Source organism: Eumetopias jubatus, unplaced genomic scaffold (assembly GCF_037043125.1).
Source record: "Eumetopias jubatus isolate StellerSeaLion01/CBP00866 unplaced genomic scaffold, mEumJub1_p1.0 scaffold_6, whole genome shotgun sequence".
NCBI classification, from domain to species: domain Eukaryota; kingdom Metazoa; phylum Chordata; class Mammalia; order Carnivora; family Otariidae; genus Eumetopias; species Eumetopias jubatus.
Genome location: NW_028274812.1, coordinates 98210841 through 98233290, shown reverse-complemented (window position 1 = coordinate 98233290; position 22450 = coordinate 98210841). Strand labels below are relative to the sequence as shown.

Below are 22450 nucleotides of genomic sequence, written 5' to 3'. Positions count from 1 at the left end.
ATACTATTCAGAAACACAGAGATGAATGTTAAGAAAAATTGCCAAAAATAGATAAGGGTAATTTTCCATGAGTACAAGGGTAGGAAGAAAAGAAAAGGCAGATCAGATATTTGCCGTGTTTCATCATAAGCCTTTTTTACTATTTGAACTTATATGCAGGTATTATTCTGATAAAAATTAAAATTAACTGATAAATGCTTGCCCACTTGCAGCTCCATTCCTTCTGGGCCCAGTTGCCAGGTAACTAATCGGATACAGTAATAAAATAAAGCCTGACATGTTGTCCAATCCTGTCAGATAACTTATTTAATTTTTAAAGGTTTCAGTGCTATTATACTAAAAGGAGTAATTGTAAAATTTCTAATCGAGACAGGAAATATGTGTGAAAAGTGGGGAATATTCAAGGTTTTTTTAAGCCAGGGGCGCCTGGGTGGCTCAGTTGTTAAGTGTCTGCCTTTGGCTGAGGTTGTGATCCCGGGGTCCTGGGGTCGAGCCCCGCATCAGGCTCCCTGCTCCACAGGAAGCCTGCTTCTCCCTCTGCCACTCCCCCTGCCACTCCCCCTGCTTGTGTTCCCTCTCTCGCTGCCTCTCTCTCTGTGTCAAATAAATAAATAAATGAAATCTTTAGGGGAAAAAACGTTTTTTTTAAACCAAACCACTGGGTGATGAGTACATTATTTGGGGCCTAGGTCATCATGGTGTCTCAGTAAACATCAAATATGAATTCTGATTGAGGAACTAAAACTCACGCCTGGGATTACTCTGAGCATAGTGCCCCATCTGCAAGGTAGTATGTGCCTCTCTGTGGGGGCAGGGATGGTCACAGTGCAAACCCTTGCATTTCGAATATTCCCTGCGTTGGTTTTCCACAGACACTTGAAATTCAATGACTATTTCATTTTCTTGATTCTCGAGGGCTTTTTTTTTTAATTATGTTATGTTAACCACCATGGGAGGGCTTTTCGATATTCACAGTTGTCTGCTAAAATGGAAACCTTTCTCAGGAAAAGAGCATCCCTTCGTAGGCATTACCTTGCTTGATACTGAGAATGAGAACGGAAAATTGAGGGGTGGGGGGAAAGGCAGAGGTGGCCTCCCAGGGCTAGCTTTTGGCCAGGTCATTGTTTTTAGCCCAGGACAGCGAGAAGCTGGCCGTAGAGGCGGGGGGGGGGGCAGGGGGGGGCTGGCCTGTCTGCAGTAGCAGCAATCGGCCAGGAGGTGGCGGCCCTGTCTTATCTGGTGCCCCAGCCGTGGTTCCTGTCGGGCCCCCGCGGGAGCAGTGCGGGTGCAGACTGGGTCCTCCCAGAGGCAGCGCTGAGCCGCAAGCGCAGATTTGGTCCCTTGCTGCTGTGGCAACCATGAGCATTCTGCAAATAGCTGTTTGAACGAGCGAACTCTAGGAGCAATCATTAAGACCACTCTCTTGAATACAGCCTCGACACGTTTGCAGATAGCACAGCCCTGGGTCAGTCCACTCTCCGCTGACCCTAGTCCTGGCCCATTGCAGCAAAAAGTGGCAGAAGGAAACATGCCCCCGTGTTTGTTTCAAACAAACGCTCTGGCTTCAAACCCAGGTCCATAATACCACGAGGACCCTCGTGGCCTTCCTCGCCATTCTCCCTTAAACCCACTGCTCTCAGGTTTTTTGTTCAGACCATTCCAAAGTCCTCCTGACCTGCACATCACCTACCTCCAACCGTCAACTCTTTGTCCTCATCTTAACTCTACCTATAGAGAGCACTTGACATAGTCACTTGCTTCTCCTGGAAACACGGTCTTCATTGGCTCCCGAGGTCACCATAATCTGACTTCTCCTCTGCCTTTCTTAGTTCTTTGCTGTTTTCCACCTTTTCTCCCCAGTCTTATTCTTAAACTGAGTCCTTGCACTTTTTTTTTTAAGAGAGAGAGTGCACGTGCGCAAGCGGGGGTGGGGGGTGAGCAGAGGGCAAGAGAGAGAGAATTAAGCAGGCTCCAAGCTCATCACGGAGCTGGATGCTGGGCTCCATCTGACGACCCCTGAGATCATGACCTGAGCCAAAATCCAGAGTCCACTGCTTAACCTACTGAGCCACCCAGTCGCCCGGTCTTCTTTTCTAAACATAAACTCACTTCCTTGGCAAGCTCCTCTACTCTCCTGACTTTAAATACCACTTAGATATTACAGCTCCCAAATAGACACCGCTGGCTCAGACTTCTCCCTTGAGTGCCATACTTTACACATCCAGTGGCCTACTCAACATCCCCATGACCATTAAATTGACACCCCAATTGATATCCTGATATTCCACTGCTCTGTCCGTGGTCTTCCTATCTCAGTTAATGGCAGCCTCGTTCTTCCAGTTTCTCAGGCCAAAATATTCAAACATCTTTGACTCCTTCCTTTCTCCCATATCCCACGTCTATTCCTGCAGGAAGTCCTACAGTCTCCACCTTCAAAATATATCCAGATCCCAGCCGCATCTCACCGCCTCCATCACTAGCACCCTGGGCTAAGCCACCCTCACCCCTCCCCTGAGTTACTGCCAGTACCTCCTCATGGTCTCCCTGCTTCCATGCATGAGCTTCTGCAATTTTATCTCAATATAGCAGCCAGACCGATCCTTTCACAAAAAGCCAGACCATGTCATTCCTCTGCTCTAAACTCCCCAAGAGCTCCCCATTTTAATCAGAATAAAAGCAAAGTCCTTGGAAAGGTATAGATGACCAGCACTATCTAACAGAAATAGGAGCCACATGTGACATTTAAAATTTTCTGTAGTCATGAATAAAAAGGTAAAAAGACAGGTGAAATGAATTTTAACAGTATATTTTTAAATGGGGTATCTCTAAAGTATTATTATTTCACCATGGGCTCCATATAAAAATTGGGAACTTTTACGTTCTTGTTTTCATTCAAAGTCTTTGAAATGTGGCAGGTCACGTAGTCATACAGCACGTCTCAGTTTGGACTAGGCACATTTCAAGAGCTTGAGAGTCACACGTGGCTAGAGGCCACCGTGGCGGACAATGCAGCTCGAGCCCACGTTTCTCTGAGGGGCCTCTGGCTCCCCTTCACCTGGCTGACTCAGCTCCTGCCCACTGGGCAGGCTTGCACCTCAGGACCTTTGCACAGCCATGTTCCCTCTGCCATCCCTGCTCTTTCCCCCTGATAATCTCACAGATGCCTTTTCACCTCCTTGCCTTCACTTACATGGCCATCCCACTTAAACTGAAACCAGCACACTTCCCATTCTGACACTCCCAATTCCTTCTACCTGCTTCAATTTCTTTCCCCTAGCACTTATCACCTTCTAAAAGATCACATATTCATTAAGTATTCTCTATTTTCTCACACAAGAAAAGCTCCACAAGGGCAGCTGCCTATTTTGTTGAGTGACATGTTCCCAGCGCCTGGTATGTAGTAGGCACTCAATAAAAGCTTCTTGACTGAATGAACTAAGGAGAGCATAACTTTATCCCGTGAGGGTTCTCGGGTCAGGGCTTGGAGCCAGCATCTCACACTGTGCACCAGCAGCTCTCATCTTGGGAGTGACTGAAACGGAAGCTATTTCCTCTGTTAGCAATCATTGCAAGAAAAGGCAAGGATAGGTTCAATGCAGTAAGCATTTTGTGTGCCCGCTGTGTGCACGGCTATGGGGAGTGGTAACACAGTGACCATAAGGATGTGACCCCATGTCCTTCAGCAAGGCCTGGATTTCCTCTGGGCAGCTCTGGAGGCCAGAGCCAGTGTCAAAGTGGGGCAAGTGGATAGAGACTAATTTCAATTTGTTGGAAAGAACCTTTGAATAATCAGCACCATTCAAAAAGAATGGGACTGTCTTAAGAGATCTCATTATGGTCCCCAATCTAGAAGTCACTCTTGCTGAGATGTGGGCTCTGTACTGGGGGCTGAACTAAACCTCCAAAGTTACCTTTAACATTCTAAGATACTTGAGCCTCAATTGTTGGTGTAGCAGAAATAATATGGATTTGTTTTTAGATTTTATTTTTAAGTCAAGTCTACACCCAATATGGGGCTCGAACTCACAACCCTGAGATCGAGAATTGCCTGCTCTGACTGAGCCAGTCAGGTGCTCCAGTAATAGGGGTTTTGATATCTGACAGTCTGGTTGAAGTTTTATTCCCCGGTTTACCTGCTGCTATTTGCATGCTTGTTTTATTTTTGCAGGATGTTATCTATCTCCAGGGATTTGCTTCCAGGTAATATACGTACCACTGTCTTCCATACAAGTTGACATGTAATAGAAAGCAAATACTTTTTTCTACCTTTACTTGGAAAATTTTCTCCTAGAAAATTTCCAGAATTTCCAAAAATGGTAAAAGTCCTCCCCCCTTTAATTCTCAAGTTATTTCTAAAAACCTGCTCCCACCTCACAGTGACTACTCCTCCCTATGTCTTTTCCTATAGGCAACGGTACCCATCACTCCTTTTAACTGTTAAGTGCTATCTCATTTCATCTTTGCAAAAGGTGTGGAGGTGTTGACCAGAACTAGTCTCATTATTCAGATGAGGAAATTGAAGCTCAGGGATGTTAATTAACTTGCCCAAGGCCACATATCTGGTTAAGTGGTCAAACAGAACCTAGAAAGTTCCAAAGAATGTCTTTCGTTGTTCTGTACTCATTCACTCACTCAACAAGTATTTATTGATCTGTGTGTGCCAGGAGCTCTGCTAGGAACGGAGGACATGCTCTACACAAACCCCTTCTCTCTGCTTTCTGTGACTGAGCCTTGGGAGTTGGGTTGGAGGGCTTTTTATTTTTTATTTTTTTAAAGCTTTTCTTCTACTTATGAGAGAGAGTGTAGAGCATGAGAGGGGGGAGGGTCAGAAGGAGAAGCAGGCTCCCTGGCGAGCAGGGAGCCCGGATGCGGGGCTCGATCCTGGTCCCAGGACCCCGGGTTCATGACCTGAGCAGAAGGCAGACGCTTAACTGACTGAGCCACCCAGGCGCCCCTGGTTAGAGGGCTTTTTAGCCGTCGCCTGACCTGTTCCCTTTCACTGAAGGCTTTGGCATCCCCTCCAGTCCCCGATAAGGGTCTGTATAGATGTGGTTGGGTTGCGGCTTCGGCTTCTCTACAGACAGCGCAGTCTTCCCCTGAACTTACTCTATCCCAGTTGTGCAAATAAGCCAGTCATTTTCCATTTCTGATTGGATAACGAGGTGGAGCTTACTTTTCCTTAAGCAGTGGCCGTACATCTTAGCCAGCATCTTACGGAGGGCGGACTGTAGCTTGAGAACCCGGCACCTTGGAAGGCCTCTCTATGTCTCCTCTGACTTCCAGTTAGTTTCCAGATCCCAGTTACAGCTTGTGCATACTATACGGTGGGGTGTGGGGGGGGACTGTGTGCTTACTGAAGCAGTACAGAGACATTAATTAGCAAAAAAGTGCTTGCTGGCTCCTTCCCTTTCTCAAAGGTCTGACCTGACACCTCTGTTCAGATCACGACCCAGCCCACGCTGGCCCCTCCCTAACCCCTCCTTAGGACAACCTCCAGGCACCAACCACAGGTCCAATGCATATTTTAAGAGCTCAACCTTCCTCTTTCTATTCAGTCTGATGTTACTCACTTGCTGGGGGGTGCGGTAGGGGGGGAGTCCTTAAAGTATTTTCTAAATTACTTTCATTTTAGAAGTAACAAGATTGTGAAAACTTAAGAACCAACTGCAGTTGATCCAATCCCAGTTTATATAATACTGTAAGATAATATGTTTCAAGTCTATATTTAAAACCTCCATATTCAGGTATGTCAAATGGATGAGTTGTACTGATTTCACTATTTCTCAACATAGGGGAGGGATCTTAAACCCATGTTCCTAAATTTCTTAGCGTAACATTCAAGGGCCTCCCTGACCCAGTTCTAAATGACCTTTCTATGTCACTCTGGACTGGAACACTGATTAATCTTTATTTCATGTCCCAACACGGTGCTGGATACATGGGAAGAGTACAATTATTTCAGCCCTCTTAGGGCATCATCAGTATGCCACCCCCACTGGTCTTGTCCTCCATCCACTACTACTGGCTTATCCCAATAGCTGAACCCTGAACCTTGTCAGGACCAGTAGCTGCAACTGCTCCTAATCTCAAGGTCAAGCATTTGATTCTACCTTCCCCTTCCCAGTAACCCTCTCCAACATTCTTCCCCACATTAGAACCTCCAATCCACTCATGACCCCCCCCGTAACACTCCCTCATCTGCTTTATGTTCTCCCTCCCTCCTAACCGTGTGACGTTATTCTACTAAAACATTATTTGTTGTTTACCTGAAATTCAAATGTAACTGGGAGTCCTGTTGTTTTATTTGCTAGACCTCACAACCCAACAACCATAATAATCACTCTCCTACATAAATGCAGCTTCTTTGGCCTCCTCCTACTTGAAACTCCCTTGGCAAGACCACAGCTTGGGAAGGCTCAACTTTCTGACAACTCTGTCCCATTCATGCAGGTGCTTGTGGTACTGTACTTTCTCTCTCCTCATTCTCAGGGTCCAACCGAACAGAAGATCGAAGCCCTTGGGAGAATTCCTGGATTCCCCTCACTTTATCTCCACTGTATTTGTATTCATCCATTTTTTTTTAAAGATTTTATTTACTTATTTGACAGAGAGAGAGACAGCAAGAGGGGGAACACAAGCAGGGGGAGTGGAAGAGGGAGAAGCAGGCTTCCGGCCGAGCAGGGAGCCCGATGCGGGGCTTCATCCCAGGACCCTGGGATCATGACCTGAGCCGAAGGCAGACGCTTAACGACTGAGTCACCCAGGCGCCCTGTATTCATCCATGTTAACCTCCCTTCTGTCACCTAGATTGGGGGTCGGCAAACCATGGCCTGTGGGCCATCCAGCCCACTACCCACGTCTGTACGGCATGCTGGCTAAGGATGGTTTTTAGTTTTTATTTTATTTATTTATTTTTATTTTATTTTTATTTTTAGATTTTATTTATTTATTTGAGAAAGACAGAGACTCGGGTGATGACCTGAGCCGAAGGCAAATGCTTAAAGCCTGAGCCACCCAGGCGCCCGGTTTTTAGTTTTTAAATAATTAGGGCGGGGGACAGGGAATCACAAGAATACGTTTTGTAACATGTGAAAAGTATATGAAATTAACATTTCAGCAAACCTAAATCAAGTTTTATTGGAACACGCCACGCCCACTCATTTATGTGCTGTGTGTCGGCTCTAAAGACAAGAAGAATAGTTGCAACAGAAACTGTATGTCCGCAACTACTAAAATATTTACTTTCTGGTCCTTTGTAAAAAAGTTTGCTGACCCCTCATCCAGCTGCGCTCCAAACCAAAACCACTTAATCCCATCCCTCCTTCGGACTCAGGAATATGGCCTTGCTAATTCCACCCAACCCTGCCATCAATTTTTCCGTCTGCTAAAATCAGGCCTATGAGCGTACCAAAAGGCTGTTGTTCCTCCAATCTTAAAAAAAAAAAAAACCCAAAAAACAAAAAAACAACAACAAAACCAAACAAACAAAAAACAAAACCTCTTCTGGCCTCCTTCTGCCCCTACTGGTTACTGCTCTCATTTACAGCAAAAATCCCCAAAGAATTATCTGCATGTGAAGACCACACTCCTTTTTCCCCAAATCTCACTTAAACTTTCGCCTTTCACTCCACCAAGATCGCTCTGCGCGCACCTTGGCCCCACGGCCACTGCGAAGGTGCACCTGTGGCGGATCCCCAGAGCCTCCTACCTGGTGGGTGGGCAGCAGGACGCGGTGATCGCTCTCTCGGCCCCAAAGCTCCTTTTCACTTTACTTCGGAGACACCATACCCTCTAGATTTTTCTCCCACCTCCTGGGCACTTCCTCATCTCTTTTCCTGGTTCCTCTTATCACCGGCAGCCCCAGGACCTCTGTTCCTACCCCTGCTCTCTCCTGCGCAGGCTCCTGCAGGCTCTTATGCTAATGTTCCCAAAGGCATACCCCCCAGCCCAGACCTCCGTCCTAAGAACTGAGCTTCATTATCTAACTGCCCACCGGCATGGCCAGGCCAGCATCTAACGGACATAGCGACATCAACATGGCAGTCTGCACGTCAGACGGGGGTCCATCCCCAGCCTTTCTTTCTGCCCCCAGGGACTGGCAACCCTGCCCTTCCTTTCAGGCCTAAATCCTTGCCATCACTTTAACCACTCGTCTCTCACACTCCACCTAGAATCTGTCGGAACGTCTGTTGGCTCTGCCTTCACAACTTGTCTGGCAACTGACCATTTCTCACCTGACCTCACCTCTATCTCATCATCACTCACCTAGATTGAGGCAAACTCTCCTGGGAGCTCTCCCTGCTTCCAACCTTGTCTGATACTCTCCCTCTCCACTCAGCCGCCAGGAAACTTTTTTTTTTTTAATTTTTTTTTTTTAAATTAAAAAAAATTTTTTATTTTATTTTATTTATTTATTTGAGAGAGTGTGTGTGAGTGAGAGAGAAAGATCACAAGCCAGGGGGAGAGGCAGAGGGAGAAGCAGACTCCCTGCCGAGCAGGGAGCCCGACGTGGGGCTCGATCCCAGGACCCTGGAATCATGACCTGAGCCAAAGGCAGACACACTTAACCCACTGAGCCACCCAGGCGCCCCAGCCAGGAAATATTTTTCAAAGGAAGTCCACTCAAACCCTCCAGTGGCTCCCCATATCACTCAGAGCAAAAGCCAAAGCCCCTTAATGGCCTACAAAGCTCTACTTGATCTAGCTCGCTGTCGCCCCACGCCTCACCTCTGACCCCATCTCCTGTTGTCTCTTCCTGATTCAGTACAACACACCAGTCTGCTTGCTGCTTCTGGGACAAGACAGGGCTGCTCCCACTTAGGACTTTTGTGCTGGCTCTCTCTGCCATGCTTTTCCCTATATAGTAGCATGGCAAACCTCTATCACCTTCCAATCTGCTCAGATGTTGCCTCTTCAGTGTGACCTACCTTGATCTTCTGATCCTTCGGCCCTGCTCTACTATAGGACATCGCTCTATTAACTTCTGACATATTTTCCTAGGTACTTACTTATTATGCAATTTACTAGAATGTTAACTGCACGAGGCAGTTTTTTGCAGTTTTGCTCAATTATTTAGTTCCAAGTGCTTGAAACTAACACAGACTCAGTAAATATTTGTCGAATGAATTGAATGTCTCCTTACTAGATGATTTCTTCTTTGTTTTTTTTTACTTAATTTTTCAATAACCTTGACAGTTATGTGTTCTCTCCATTTTTACCTTGTTAAATTAATCAGACAAGGAGGTCATTGGATCAAAATGGCCCTAATGGTTTGGTGGCCTGCAGAAGCAGACAAAAATCTAAGCCTGTATTGCCTGGAGGTTAGGAAATCAAAACCTAAAGATAATCAGTCACAGCCAACTAGGCTTTAAGCGATAGCCAATCAAATAATTTCCTTTCTTTGCTTCAGCCCCTTTTCCTGCATATGCCATTCTAATGACTCAGGTCAGCAGAGCACTTCTAAACACTTCTGGTACGGGGCTGCCCAAATCAGTCAATTTTTGGTCAAATAAATTATCTTTTGATAACCTGTAAGGATACCAATGTATAAAAAGTTTAAGTAACTTGCATGAATCACAAGTTATTGTTTGAAAGTGAAATTGAGAACCTCAGTCTTTTTTTTCACCCCACAGACAGTGTTGTTTTCAGCGTTCCATGTGGCTGGCCACAGTGTTCCCATTTGTGAGGGTCCGAAGAATGACAAGTTCACTCACACCCAAGATGCACTCTTGGAGTCCACAAGGAAAGCAAATTTCTGTAAACCAAAGCAGGACTTCCCAAAATAAGAGCAAAGGAAAAATCAGGAGTGGACCCTTGCTCATAATTCCACTTGTTCCTAAAATAATTCACACCTTTACATAACATTAACTTAAAATTATTTTTAAAAAATGGAATTATTTAAATAGGCAGGAATCTTTTTAAAAAATTCACTTGGTGAAGATATAACAAATCACTTACTTTTGTCAGGTTTCAAGGTTTCCTGGATGAAGTTGTTGAAGAGACTGGAGATGAACTTCATGAGGCCTGACTGGAGATTTGGGGCAAAGGAAAGTGCTGGAGAATAAAAAAGAGGGGAAGGGAGATGGAAAAAATAGAGAAAAAAATGTTACCTAAATAATTTGGACAGATCACATTCCCTAGACCTCGAGAGGCTGATGATCTCAGAGAAGCTTTCTTTATTTTAGCAAGTCTGAAAACTGTTTAGGGCTTGCACTGCCTTTCACCTTCAGGAGAACCTAATGCCAGAGTCCAGATCAAGATGATCTTACTTGGAAGAGAAGTTCAGGACAAAACCAGTAGAAAAGCCACTACTAACTCCAAACTCAAGGTCCTCCCACTTCCGCCCTGGAGCCCTCAAATTTGCATCAGGAGCTCTGGAGGAGGGAGTCTGGGGAACCTGATAAACCGACAGACAGCCGGGCCCGAAGGTACACTCACCCTCCAATAGGTGGATATGGCTGGAATTGGCCCTAAGATTTGTAGGGAGAGAGGAGGACAGTTTCATATGTTACTATTAGTTCTCATTAAAACTGCAGAATCTCTACTAGTTAATAATTAAATACAAGAAACATCAATTCAGCGGTATTAGTATTATGCATTTTTAAAAATCGTATGCTGCAGATAACTAAGTAAGCATTGTTATTGTATTAATAATGCACTGTGGAAAAGGAGAGATAGGACACGTTAGTGGGCCTGGAGAGCCCCTGGCTGTCTTTCTTCCTCGTTGCTCCCAAGCTTACTTGTTTGGCAAAAACAATAGGCAGTCATATAACCAAATGGAATGGAGGTTGGGGGGCAGGTCAGGGCCATTTAGACTGAACTGCCCCACCTGCCTAAGATAATTGCATTTAAAGGGCTCCTTGAAATTGTTAAATACGGACTTTTTGAAAAAGAATTGAAGTGATTCTCAAGGGAATGAGCCTGGGTCTATTACTGACCCTATGGAACGCAAAACCAGTCCCCTGTTCCAGGAGTTGGCTGTGGATGAGATGCTTACGCAACTCCTTCAACCAAGGTGAAGCTCCACTGAAGCCCCAGGACCCAGGATCCTGGTGTGTCCGCTGTGTTTTTTTAAATAAAAGTCAACAGAAGCTAAAGCCACTCAACCTCGTAAACACGGTTAAGTACAATTAAGTATTTATTTAGCAAAATAAATGGGTAGTTATCTAAGAACTAAGCTCTGGCCCACTCTATACTTGATGTGGAAAATATTAATTGAATCAGAACCTTAATACATATCTTTATTTTGACCCTCGGTGGATCAAGAGAATATTTTTGCTTCAAGTCTGTTCAAAGTTTGCTAACCTAATCTTTTTTGTTTTTTTAAAGATTTTATTTATTTATTTGACAGAGAGAGACACAGTGAGAGAGGGAACACAAGCAGGGGGAGTAAGAGAGGGAGAAGCAGGCTTCCTGCGGAGCAGGGAGCCCGATGTGGGGCTCGATCCCAGGACCCTGGGCCATGACCTGAGCCAAAGGCAGACGCTTAATGACTGAGCCACCCAGGTGCCCCATATCCTGTATTGTTATATTTTATTATTTCCAGTAGAACGACAATAAGAAAAATTCACTAATATCTTTGAACTTACGTTTATGACCACCAAAGAAAACAATTTACACAAAGTCTAAATGTTTTCATTGGAGGTATGAATAAGAGCAAAAGATTGGACTCAACCTATCTCTCAACAGGGGTTGATAGAATAAATTATGTCTCATCCATCCTACAGAATACTATTAAGCTTTCAAAAAAAAAAATAGGGAAGCTCGTTAGGTAGTTATATAAAAACCTCTGACATATCGTAAGTGGAAAAAACCCCAAATGCAGACCTATATATTTGTTCTGCTACGATTTAGGTTAAAAAGGGATCAGGGAAAGGGACAAACTGCTCTAAAATGTATATGAAAATGCAAAGGGCCAAGTAGAGCCATGGCAACCCTGAAGCAGAACAAAGGTAAAGGATTTAAACTATCAGCTATCCAGACTTATTATGGAAAAAAGTTCAATTCACTGAATCAGAGAGTAGAAAAGGGGTTGCCAGGGGCTGGGAGGTGGGGGAAATAGGGAAAGGCTAGTAAAAGCATACAGACTTTCAGTATAAGATGGATACAGTCTGACGATCAGATGTGTAACATGGCGACTCCAGTGGATAACATGCTCTGTTGTATGATTGAAATTTGCTAAGAGAGTAGCACTTAAATGTTATCACCACTCACCAAATAAACAAATAAAGAAAGGTGAATATGTGAGGATGGATGTGCTAATTGATACAATATATGTCAAATCATCACATTGCACACTTTAAATATCTTACAATTTTATTTATCAATTATACCTCAGTAAAGCTGGGGAAAAGAGACTTACTGTGAAACTCCAGTAGTGAAATCCCTGTGTTATCGGTGCAACAAAAGGCAAATAGACCAATAAAACCGAGTAGAGTCCAGAAATGCACACACATACAGGCAACTGATTTATAACAAAGGTGTTGCTGTAGCGTGGTAGAAAAAAAGACAACCCTTTCAAAAAACGGTGCTAAGTTAACCGGATGGAAAGAAAAATGAATCTTGACGCCTAGTTTAAAACATACATAAAAATCAGGATGCCTGGGTGGCTCAGTCGGTTAAACAGCTGCCTTCCGCTCGGGCCCTGATCCCAGGTTCCTGGGATCGAGTCCTGCATTGGGCTCCTTGCTCATCAGGGAGCCTGCTTCTCCCTCTACCTGCCTCTCCCCCTGCTTGTGCTCTGTCTCTCTGACAAGTAAATAAATAAAATAAAATCTTTAAAAAAAATACATAAAAATTAACTTGGGAAAACCCCTCCTCAACTGGGAAAGATTAGAGAATTGAAAAGAAAACAATTGAGCTAATAGAAGAAACACATAAATATCTTCATAAGCTTGGGGAAGGCAAAGGTTTTTTTTTTTAAGATTTTATTTATTTATTTGACAGAGAGAGAGAGAGAGCACAAGCAGGGGGAGGAGCAGAGGGAGAAGCAGGCTCCCTGCTGAGCTGGGAGCCCGATGGGGGGCTCGATCCTAGGACCCTGGGATCATGACCTGAGCCTGAGCTGAAGGCAGACGCTTAACCAACTAAGCCACCCAGATGCCCCAGTAAGGCAAAGATTTTTAAAGCAGGGAATGAAAAGTGCTAACTACAAAATAATAAAATTTACAATTGGACCACATTATAACCAAGGATGTTTCTTCATCAGAGGACACTGTTAAGTGAGTAAGATGGAGGCCACGGAGCAGAAAAACTGTAAGATATGTAAGAAACAAAGGATTCATAGCCAGGAATGTAAAGAACTGATCAGTTTAATAAAATAAAATAAAAAAAAGCTTTTTTTTTTTTAATGGTTGGAAAACCTAAATAAATACCTATTTACTAAGAGGCTATCCAAATGACCTGCAAATGTGAAAAGTTGTTTGGCTATTCTTTTTTTTTTTTTTTGAAAGATTTTATTTATTTATTTGACAGAGAGATACACAGCGAGAGAGGGAACACAAGCAGGGGGAGTGGGAGAGGGAGAAGCAGGCTTCCCGCGGAGCGGGGAGACCGATGCCGGGCTCCATCCCAGGACCCTGGGATCATGACCTGAGCCGAAGGCAGATGCTTAACAACAGCCACCCAAGCGCTCCATGGCTATTATTCTTTAAGAAAAGGTATGGAAACCACTCAGAAGCATGACTAAAATGCAAAAACTAATCAACATCAAGTATTGTTGAGCAGATAGAGCAATTAGAACGCATACAGCCCTAATGGGTTGTATAAATAAACTGCAGGTCCAGTTTGCCAACATATACGGAAGCCAAATACCTGCATCCTGTGATCCAGCGAGTCCGTTCCTAGGGATGCAACAGAAATGCTTGCATGGTATTCACCAAAAGACAAGAACATGGGTCACCCGGCTGGCTCAGTCGGTGGAGCCAGCCTGCAACTCTTGATCTCGGGGTGGTGAGTTAAACCCCACAGTGGGTTGAGAGATTACTTAAAAAATAAAATCTTTAATAAAAAAAAAAAAAAGAGGGAGGCCTGGGTGGTTCAGTCGGTTAAGCATCTGACTTCAGCTCAGGTCATGATCCCAGGGTCATGGGATAGAGTTCCCAATAGGCCTCCTTGCTCGGCGGAGAACCTGCTTCTCCCTCTGCCCCTCCCCCCTCTTGTGCGCGCGCTCTCTCTCTCTGACAAATCAATAAATAAAATCTTAAAAAAATAAAAGACAGGATCAATTATAGCAACACTATTCATTATAGCCCTATATCCAGATGTCCACACATAGTAGAATGGATGAAGTGAGGTATATTATTTATAAGATGGAACACTATTTAGTAACAAAAATAAATCAACTACTACTACGTATAACAACATGGTTGAGTCTCACAGACATACTGTTGAAGGAAAGAACTAGATACATTGGAATACACACTGTATTCAATCTACGGTGGTAGAAATTAGGATAGCGTGTGGGAGGGTATGAGCCGTAGTCTGGTTAATGACTGGATATGGTTTTGAGATTCTGGTAAAGTTTTCTTTGTTGATCCAGGGTTACATGAGTATGTCCGCTTTGAGGAAAAAAACATTGAGCTGATGATCACTTATGATTTGTGCACTTTTTTCCTCCAGGGATAGAAAGTTTACACTTTAAAATGGAGTAAGCAAATATTCATATTCATATGCATTAAAATCCCTGGAAGACTACAAAGAAACTTGTTCTTAGGAAGGGGAGCTAGGTAGATGGGGAGATAAACCTTTCATTCTAATTTTTTCCTACTTTCATTTATTTAAGTAATCTCTACACCAAAATGTGGGCTCGAACTCAGAACCCTGGGGTCAAGAGTCACATGCTCTATCCACTGAGCCAGCCAGGCACACCTCCTACTTCTTGACCCATTGGAATAGATCACCCATTCTGACATTTAAAAAGTAAACTTTAAAAATAAAAATAAAAATTTAAGATATGAAATGAAAACAACACTTCCAAAATCCAAATAGTTCGATTACTTGAGTCCCAAAAACTCTTGTTACAAGAAATGAGCAACTAACTATGAAAATTGAAGGTGTACATAGGAAGACAAGATAGTTGATTATTTTACCACTAATCAACTTTCAGTCTTAAATCTTTTTTTTTTTTAAGATTTTATTTATTTACTTGAGAGAGCGAGAGAGAGAACATGAGCGGAGTGGGGGGACACAGACGGAGAAGCAGACTCCCCACCGAGCAAGGAGACCAAGGATGTGGGGCTCAATCCCAGGACCCCGGGATCACGACCCGAGCTGAAGGCAGACGCTCAACCAACTGAGCCACCCAGGTGCCCCTCAACGTTCATTCTTTAACAAATGTACTTTCTCAAGAAAAAGACAGCTCCACAAAGGATTTAATAATGTAATTTAGGATGAAATAAGCAGGTTGTGATTAGGTAACTCCCCCTGTCTGGGAGGTGTCCCGAGGGGGTCTGGGGCACCCCCCCCTAGTGAGATATGAGACCTATTTGCCAAAATGAAAATCAGGAAGAAGTCTCCACCAACTGGGAAGGATGCTGGAAAGGGGACCCCACTGTTTTCCACTTAACTCTTCCTGAATATTTTCTCATCACTTCTTAGCCAGACTATTGGCAGCAGCAACAGTACTTACCCATTCTTTTTTTTTTTAAGATTTTATTTATTTATTTGAGAGAGAGAGAATGAGAGACAGAGAGCACGAGAGGGAAGAGGGTCCGAGGGAGAAGCAGACTCCCTGCTGAGCAGGGAGCCCGATGTGGGACTCGATCCCGGGACTCCAGGATCATGACCTGAGCCGAAGGCAGTCGCTTAACCAACTGAGCCGCCCAGGCGCCCAGTACTTACCCATTCTTTCATTTACTTGGATCAATACCGCCAGATTCTTTAACAAAAATCTCGGAGTCACTGCTAGCCGTTTCTCCCCAGGACAGGCTATTCTAGTTCTATATCAAGGTGATATCAAGTATTTCAGCCCCTGCTTTCAGCAGCCAGCACCGAAACCAGAAGAAATGAGACTCTCTTCCCAAGAGTCTGAAAGAGGCGAGGAGAAGGGGAGACAGCTGAGAGCACGCAGAAACACAGCAGGACGAACCCGGGAGAAAAGGGAGGCAGAATTTATCTTTTTGGTTTTTCCCCCTGAGGCTGTGGAAACAGACACGGGGAGGTGGTGGTTCTCAAGAGGGCTTATGACCTTCCACAGGTCAGTGTTCGCAAGGAGTTTTTCTTGGTCTCCAGGTTCCAAGCCTGCTCTGCAGAGTATCCTTCTTCCTCCTCTCCTCCCACCCTCTGTCCCTCCCTCTCTTCTTTAGCTCTGGGTCTCATCCAGTTTTATTTGTTTTTAAAGACAGGCTTATTAAGGTATAATTTACATGGAGTAAAATTCCCTTTTTTTGTTGTTGCATAGATCTATGAATTTTGACAAAGGTAAACAGTTATGTAATCACCAAGATATAGAACATTTTTTTAAAGATTTTATTTATTTATTTGAGAGATAGAACGAGAGAGAGAGAGAGAGAGAGCCTAAGTGGGGGGTGGGGGAAAGGTGGAGGGAGAGGGAGAAGCCGACTCCCCACTGAGCAGGGAGCCAGACTCAGGGCTTGATCCCAGGACCCTGAGATCACGATCTGAGCCGAAGGCAGACACTTAACCGACTGAGCCACCCAGGCGCCCCTGATACAGACTATCCCCCCCAAAATTCCCCTCACCTCTGTAGTCACCCTCCTTCCAGGCCCTGTGAACCACTGATCAATTTCCTGTCCCTTTAATCTTTTCCAAAATGTCATATAAATATACAGCCTGCTCCTTCCGCTCAGAATGCTTTTATAATTCTTCCATGCGGTGGCATATATCAGTACTTTATTCCTTTTTACTGCTGAGCAGTATTCCACCATATGGTTGTTGGTTTATCCATTCACCTGCTGTTGAATGTTTGGGTTGTTTCCAGTTTGGAGCAGTTATGAATGAGGCTGTCATAAACATTTGCAAACAGATTTCCATGTATTCCTGTTAGTTATGAATATTGAAACATACATAAAGGTTGAAAGAGACTAGTAGAGTAACCCTGCCCATACTCATTGCCAAAATTCAACAGTATCAAAATTGTGCTGTGTCGGGTGCCTGGGTGGCTCAGATGGTTAAGCGTCTGCCTTCGGCTCAGGTCATGATCCCAGGGTCCTGGGATCGAGTCCCGCATCGTGCTCCCTGCTCAGCAGGAAGCCTGCTTCTCCCTCTGCCTCTCTCTCTGTCTCTCATGAATAAATAAATTTAAAAAAAATCTTTAAAAAAAAAAAAAAAAACAAAATTGTGCTGTGTCTTCTGTAAAGACTCTTTCTTTCTTTCTCTCTCTCTCTTTCTTTCTTTCTTCTTTCTTTTTCTTCTTTCGTGACGCAGAGAGAGAGAGAGCGCGAGCGAGCACAAGAAGGGGGAGCGGCAGGCAGAGGCAGAGGGAGAAGCGGACTTCCCGCTGAGCAGGGAGCCGGATGCCAGGCTTGATCCTGAGACTCCAGGACCATGACCTGAGCCAAAGGCAGAGGCTTAACTGACTGAGCCACCCAGGCGCCCCTTGCTCAAGTATTTTAAAGAAGGTAATTGAAGTCGTATCAAATCTCTAAAAGCATGATAGATCTCTCCAGCATCACATTTTCTCATACAACCACAGTGCCATTATCACTCCCGACTAAATGACTTTTTCTTGGTGTAATCTACTGAATCACCCATCTTCAGACTTCCCTGATTCTCTCAACAGTGTCTTTCTACAGTCAGTTTCTTTGAACTAGAATCTACCTTACATGAGGTTCTGTCTGTTTAGTGTTTGACCCCCATGCCATCGACTTACAGAAAACAGGTCTGTTTTCCTATAAAGCATTTCCATATTTTGGGTTTGTCTCTTTACCTCCTTTGTGGGAGTCATTTAACTTTCTCCTCTATTTCTTGCATTTCATGTAAGTTCGTTCTGAGGACATGATTAGATTCTTGGGGTATTAAAAGATAAAGGGAGGCATAACTGGGCAGTGCCAAACTGAAAGTGGTCAGGAGTGCTCTACTAGTACGGGTGGGGAGAGACTTGTATAGAGAAAAGGCAAAAGTAAAGCAAGGAAATTATTGATTGGCTAGAGCTTAAAGTCTGGTTGACCGCTTGTGATTGGCTGTCCTTAGGTTTCTATTTTGTAACCCGGAGGCACTTTCAGGCTTAGATTTTGTTTTGTTAATGGAGACCACTGCTGTCTAATGACCTTCCTGTTTAATTAATTTGGCAGGGGCAAGACTCCTCCATAGGAGGGCGGTGGGCTTCCTGTTCCATCACATCAGGAGCTCCCTGTCCACCGACCCCTATTAGGGATGTTGAATGTGATCAATGTCAGAACACACATGGCAGATCAGGCATGAAAGGGACCATCAAGCCATCTTTGGAAGCCGTGCTGCTGTGTTTGCCTGACCCTCTCTGTTCCCTCCCAGGGATTCACTTGTACAGATGTGGATGCCTGGGCCCTCTAGTCCCGGCTCTTGCCTACACATCCCCATGCAGAAGGAACCCTTTCTCCTAATAAATAGCCTTATTGGGCTCTGACTGCATTCTACCTGGTTTAGTGTCCGTGTTTGTGCCCCTTCCTCGGCCCACACTTTAGGGTGCAAGGTTTCAAGGGCAAGGCAGTGGTTTGTGTATCTTCTTACTCCTGTTTCCCTAGGTGGTGTGTTAGTTAGTGCAAGGAGCACAGCTCCTGAGTTGGACTGCCTCTGTTCAAAATCTTCTCTACTGCTTATTGATCGTGAGTTAGGAACAATGACCTAGATTGTCTGTGCCTTGGTTTCTACACCTTTAAGTGGGGGTAGTGATAGACATGAATTCATGGCGCTGTTGTGAGGAGTAAATACAGGCATAACTCTTACTGTGTCGCACTTTATTGCATTTTCCAGACAATTGCATTTTTTACAAATTGCAGGTAGTTCTCCTAGTATTCAAAATTTTTTTAGGGGCGCCTGGGTGTTTCAGTTGGTTAAGTGTCTGCCTTCAGCTCAGGTCATGATCCCAGGGTCTCAGGATTGAGCCCCGTATCAGGCTCTCTGCTCAGTGGGGAGCCAGCTTCTCCCTCTCCCTCTGCCTGCTGCTCTGCCTACTTGTGCTCGTGCTCTCTCTCTGTCAAATAAATAAATACAGAAATCTTTAAAAAAATAAATAAAATAAAAAGTTTTTTCATTTATTTATTTATTTATAGTAATCTCTACACATGAAGTGGGGCTCATGACCCTAAGATCAAGTCATATGCTCTTCTGACTCAGTGAGCCAGGTGCCCCACAAACTTTTTAATTATTATTACATTTGTTATGGCGCTCTCTGTGATCAGTGATTATGACTCCCTGAAACCTCAGAAAATGGTTAGCATTTTTTAGCAATACTTCTTAATTATGTTATGGGCTTTTTTTTTTTTTAGATCTAATGCTTTTGCAAACTTAATGGACTACAGAATAGTGTAAACATAACTTTTACATGTACCAGAAAACCAAAACACTCCTTTGGCTCGCTTTATTGAGATATTTACTTTATTGCCGTGGTCTGGTACTGAATCTGCAGTATTTCTGAGGTGTGACCGTACTCGGTAAAAATGATCTTCAGCATCCTTATCGTGCTTAGTGGTTTTCTGTAAATAACCGTCCTCTTGGCTGCCACTTGCTCAAACGTTGGTATAGCTCGTGCTCAGGAATGAGGCACCAGCTTATGGCTGGTTTTCTCTGATTCGTAAGATTCTGTGGTCATCAAACTGGTGGGTGCAAGAGCTGACCTCGTCCAGACCCTGGACTTCCACGACCGGATAGGTATTACGGTTTTCATCTTCCACAGGAGCTAACTGCGGCCCTCTGAGGCTAATCCATTCAGACAACGGGGAAGAGACTTGAAGATTTACTGAAGAAGAGATATGATCTGTGATGGGATAAATCGCTCATGGTAATCAGACAGCAAAGGAGGGTTGAAAAGAGGGTCAGATCCCAGGTTCCCTGCTTCCAAATCTAGAGCTCCTTTTACTACATGTTAATAGATTTATGTGCTCTTAAATCTTCAGATGTAAGTAGTGACAGTGAGCCAGTAGGGGACCTTGGGCACAAGCTCCTGAACACGGGAAAAACTCCCTGCAGCCCGCCGGCTGTAATACCACTTTTTTTGCAAAGGAAAGCACCAGCTAAGGAGCAAACCCGGACCAGTCCCAACCAGTCTGCACCAAGATGAACCCTAGTCCTGAACTTTCACCGACTCTCCCCCTCATTATAATATTAGAAATCACGCCTAGGGGTGGAGATTTAACATGTTAATTAGACACATTAATTAGACTCAAAGACCATGACCTTGAAGTGCAAGGTGCCAATAAATTCCCACCTTTACATGCTTAGACGGCACCCTTTTTTTTCCTTCCTTCCTTCCTTCCTTCCTTTTCTTTTAAAGATTATTTTATTTATTTGAGAGAGAGAGAGAGAGAGCGTGCGAGTGGGAGAAGGAGCCAAGGGAGAGGGAGAAGCAGGCTTCCCACTGAGCAGGGAGCCCAACACGGGGCTTGACCCCAGGACCCTGGCATCATGACCTGAGCCGAAGGCGGACGCTTAACCGACTAAGCCACCCAGGCGCCCCCCACCCAAGTTTCTTTAAAAAACTCTCCCTGACCTGTCCGCGGAGTCAACCTGCTGCCCCTCTTGTACTCGAGCATAAGTCGCAATGAAGCCTCGCCTGTGCTTTCAAATTTGGGGTCCAGCCTCGTTTCTAGCTTTGCTGGGTCCAAGGACCCGAGTCCGGTAACACCAGCAAGTGCAGCGATGAGCAAAGAATAAAGCGAAAGGGGAAAAAAGCTGCAACTCCAGTGTTGCAGGGAGTTGACTTCTGGGGAGCTTTGTTTGCTCTCCAGTTTGCTTCCAGTAGAAAGAGAGAGACATGCATGCTTTCCCCTCTGTGAATATTTGTAGGAATAGCCATGGAGCTGTGGTCAGGCCTTTGCAGAGGACTTGAAAGACCCAGGCCTGGGAATAAGGGCTCTGTCACCTCTGTACCTTAATCCCTGCCTGTGGAGCCTGTGTCCAAGAGCAGACAATGTAGTGTGTCGTCATCGAATGCATGACCTTCAGGAAAAGGCCACCTGCTCACTCAACTTAACCCTACTGTGCGCACACGCAGACCCCTTCCACCCCCACCAGTCCTCTCCATCTGAGAGACAACTTCGAGAGAATTCTTTCCCCTTCAACCAAGGTATTGTCTCTGAGATTACTTCATTAAAGTGCAAATGGAGCCAATAAAAGATAGGAGGGCCATTGTATTAATTAACAATGACTTAATGCTCCTTCAATCATACTGATTAAGTAAAAGAGAAGATCCCTAACACTTGCTAATTACCCTTTTAACAAAGGATCCCAGCCTCCAGCCACAATAGCATTAAAGCAGACTGGAGAATATTGTTTTATTTCTGCTGTATTTACTTTTAGTGACTTTATATTTGTGGCAGATGCATTTTCCATTTTATGTCACGTGGGATTTTCTTTAAGATGTATTTATTTAACTTCTTAAGAATATGAGTAAATTTAATAGAAGTTATTAAGTATGTAATAACGCAGGTGGTACTCAATAATGGCAAAACCCGGGAAGGCTCTGTACAAAAAATGAGCATAGAATGATGTCATCCCTCACCTAGTAATAACTTAGCCTAACTTCAAAAGTTTTTTTGATTTTATTTTTTTTATTTTTTTAAAAGGTTTTATTTATTTATATGAGAGATAGAGAGCACGAGAGGGAAGAGGGTCAGAGGGAGAAGCAGACTCCCTGCCGAGCAGGGAGCCGACGTGGGACTCGATCCCGGGACTTGAGGATCATGACCTGAGCCGAAGGCAGTCACTTAACCAACTGAGCCACGCACGCGCCCAATTTTTTTGATTTTAAATTATAAAATAGTGTAACCAATTCAGAGAAAGTTTGAGAAATAGAAACAGGAAAAAAAGCATCTATAAACCTTCTGCTCACACATATTGATGTGGGAAACAAAGGCAGAAGGAAATGTAGATAAAATTAGACGTCCTTATAACCTGCAGTCCATTGACAAATACTTGAGGCGGGCAGAATATAATGTTCCTCCAGGAAGATCCTAACTGTCTTAGCGTTAATACCTTGCCTAGAGGGAAAAGCAACCTTGGTTTGACAAACTGCAAGGCCTCTGGTATCCTGTGTCTTTAGCATATGAAGATCCTTTTGGAACTTCCCATATCTTTACTTCCCCCAACCCCAAAGCATATGATCATTTGCTCCTCATAATCCCGGGGCACGAGGGGGCCGCAGGTAGCTGCCCCTCTTTCTGCCCACAGGTCCTGTCCCCGTACCTTAATAAAACCACCTTTTTGCACTGAAGAAGTCTCAAGAATTCTTTCTTGGCTGTCAGTTCTGGACCCCACCCAACCTCACCTATATACAAAAACTACATCATTTGGCGCT

The 22450-nt window shown here is 44.3% G+C and overlaps 1 protein-coding gene across 1 annotated transcript in view; it reads right to left on the bottom strand.

Moving 5' to 3' along the window:
- Positions 1 to 7791, bottom strand: part of GCM1 (GCM transcription factor 1) — a 41160-nt gene extending 33369 nt beyond the window's left edge. Inside the window, exon 1 of the mRNA XM_028097879.2 lies at positions 7709 to 7791. The gene's annotated coding sequence lies outside the window, so the exon portion shown is untranslated. The remainder of the gene's footprint in view (positions 1 to 7708) is intronic.
- Between the last annotated feature and the right edge of the window lie 14659 nt (positions 7792 to 22450).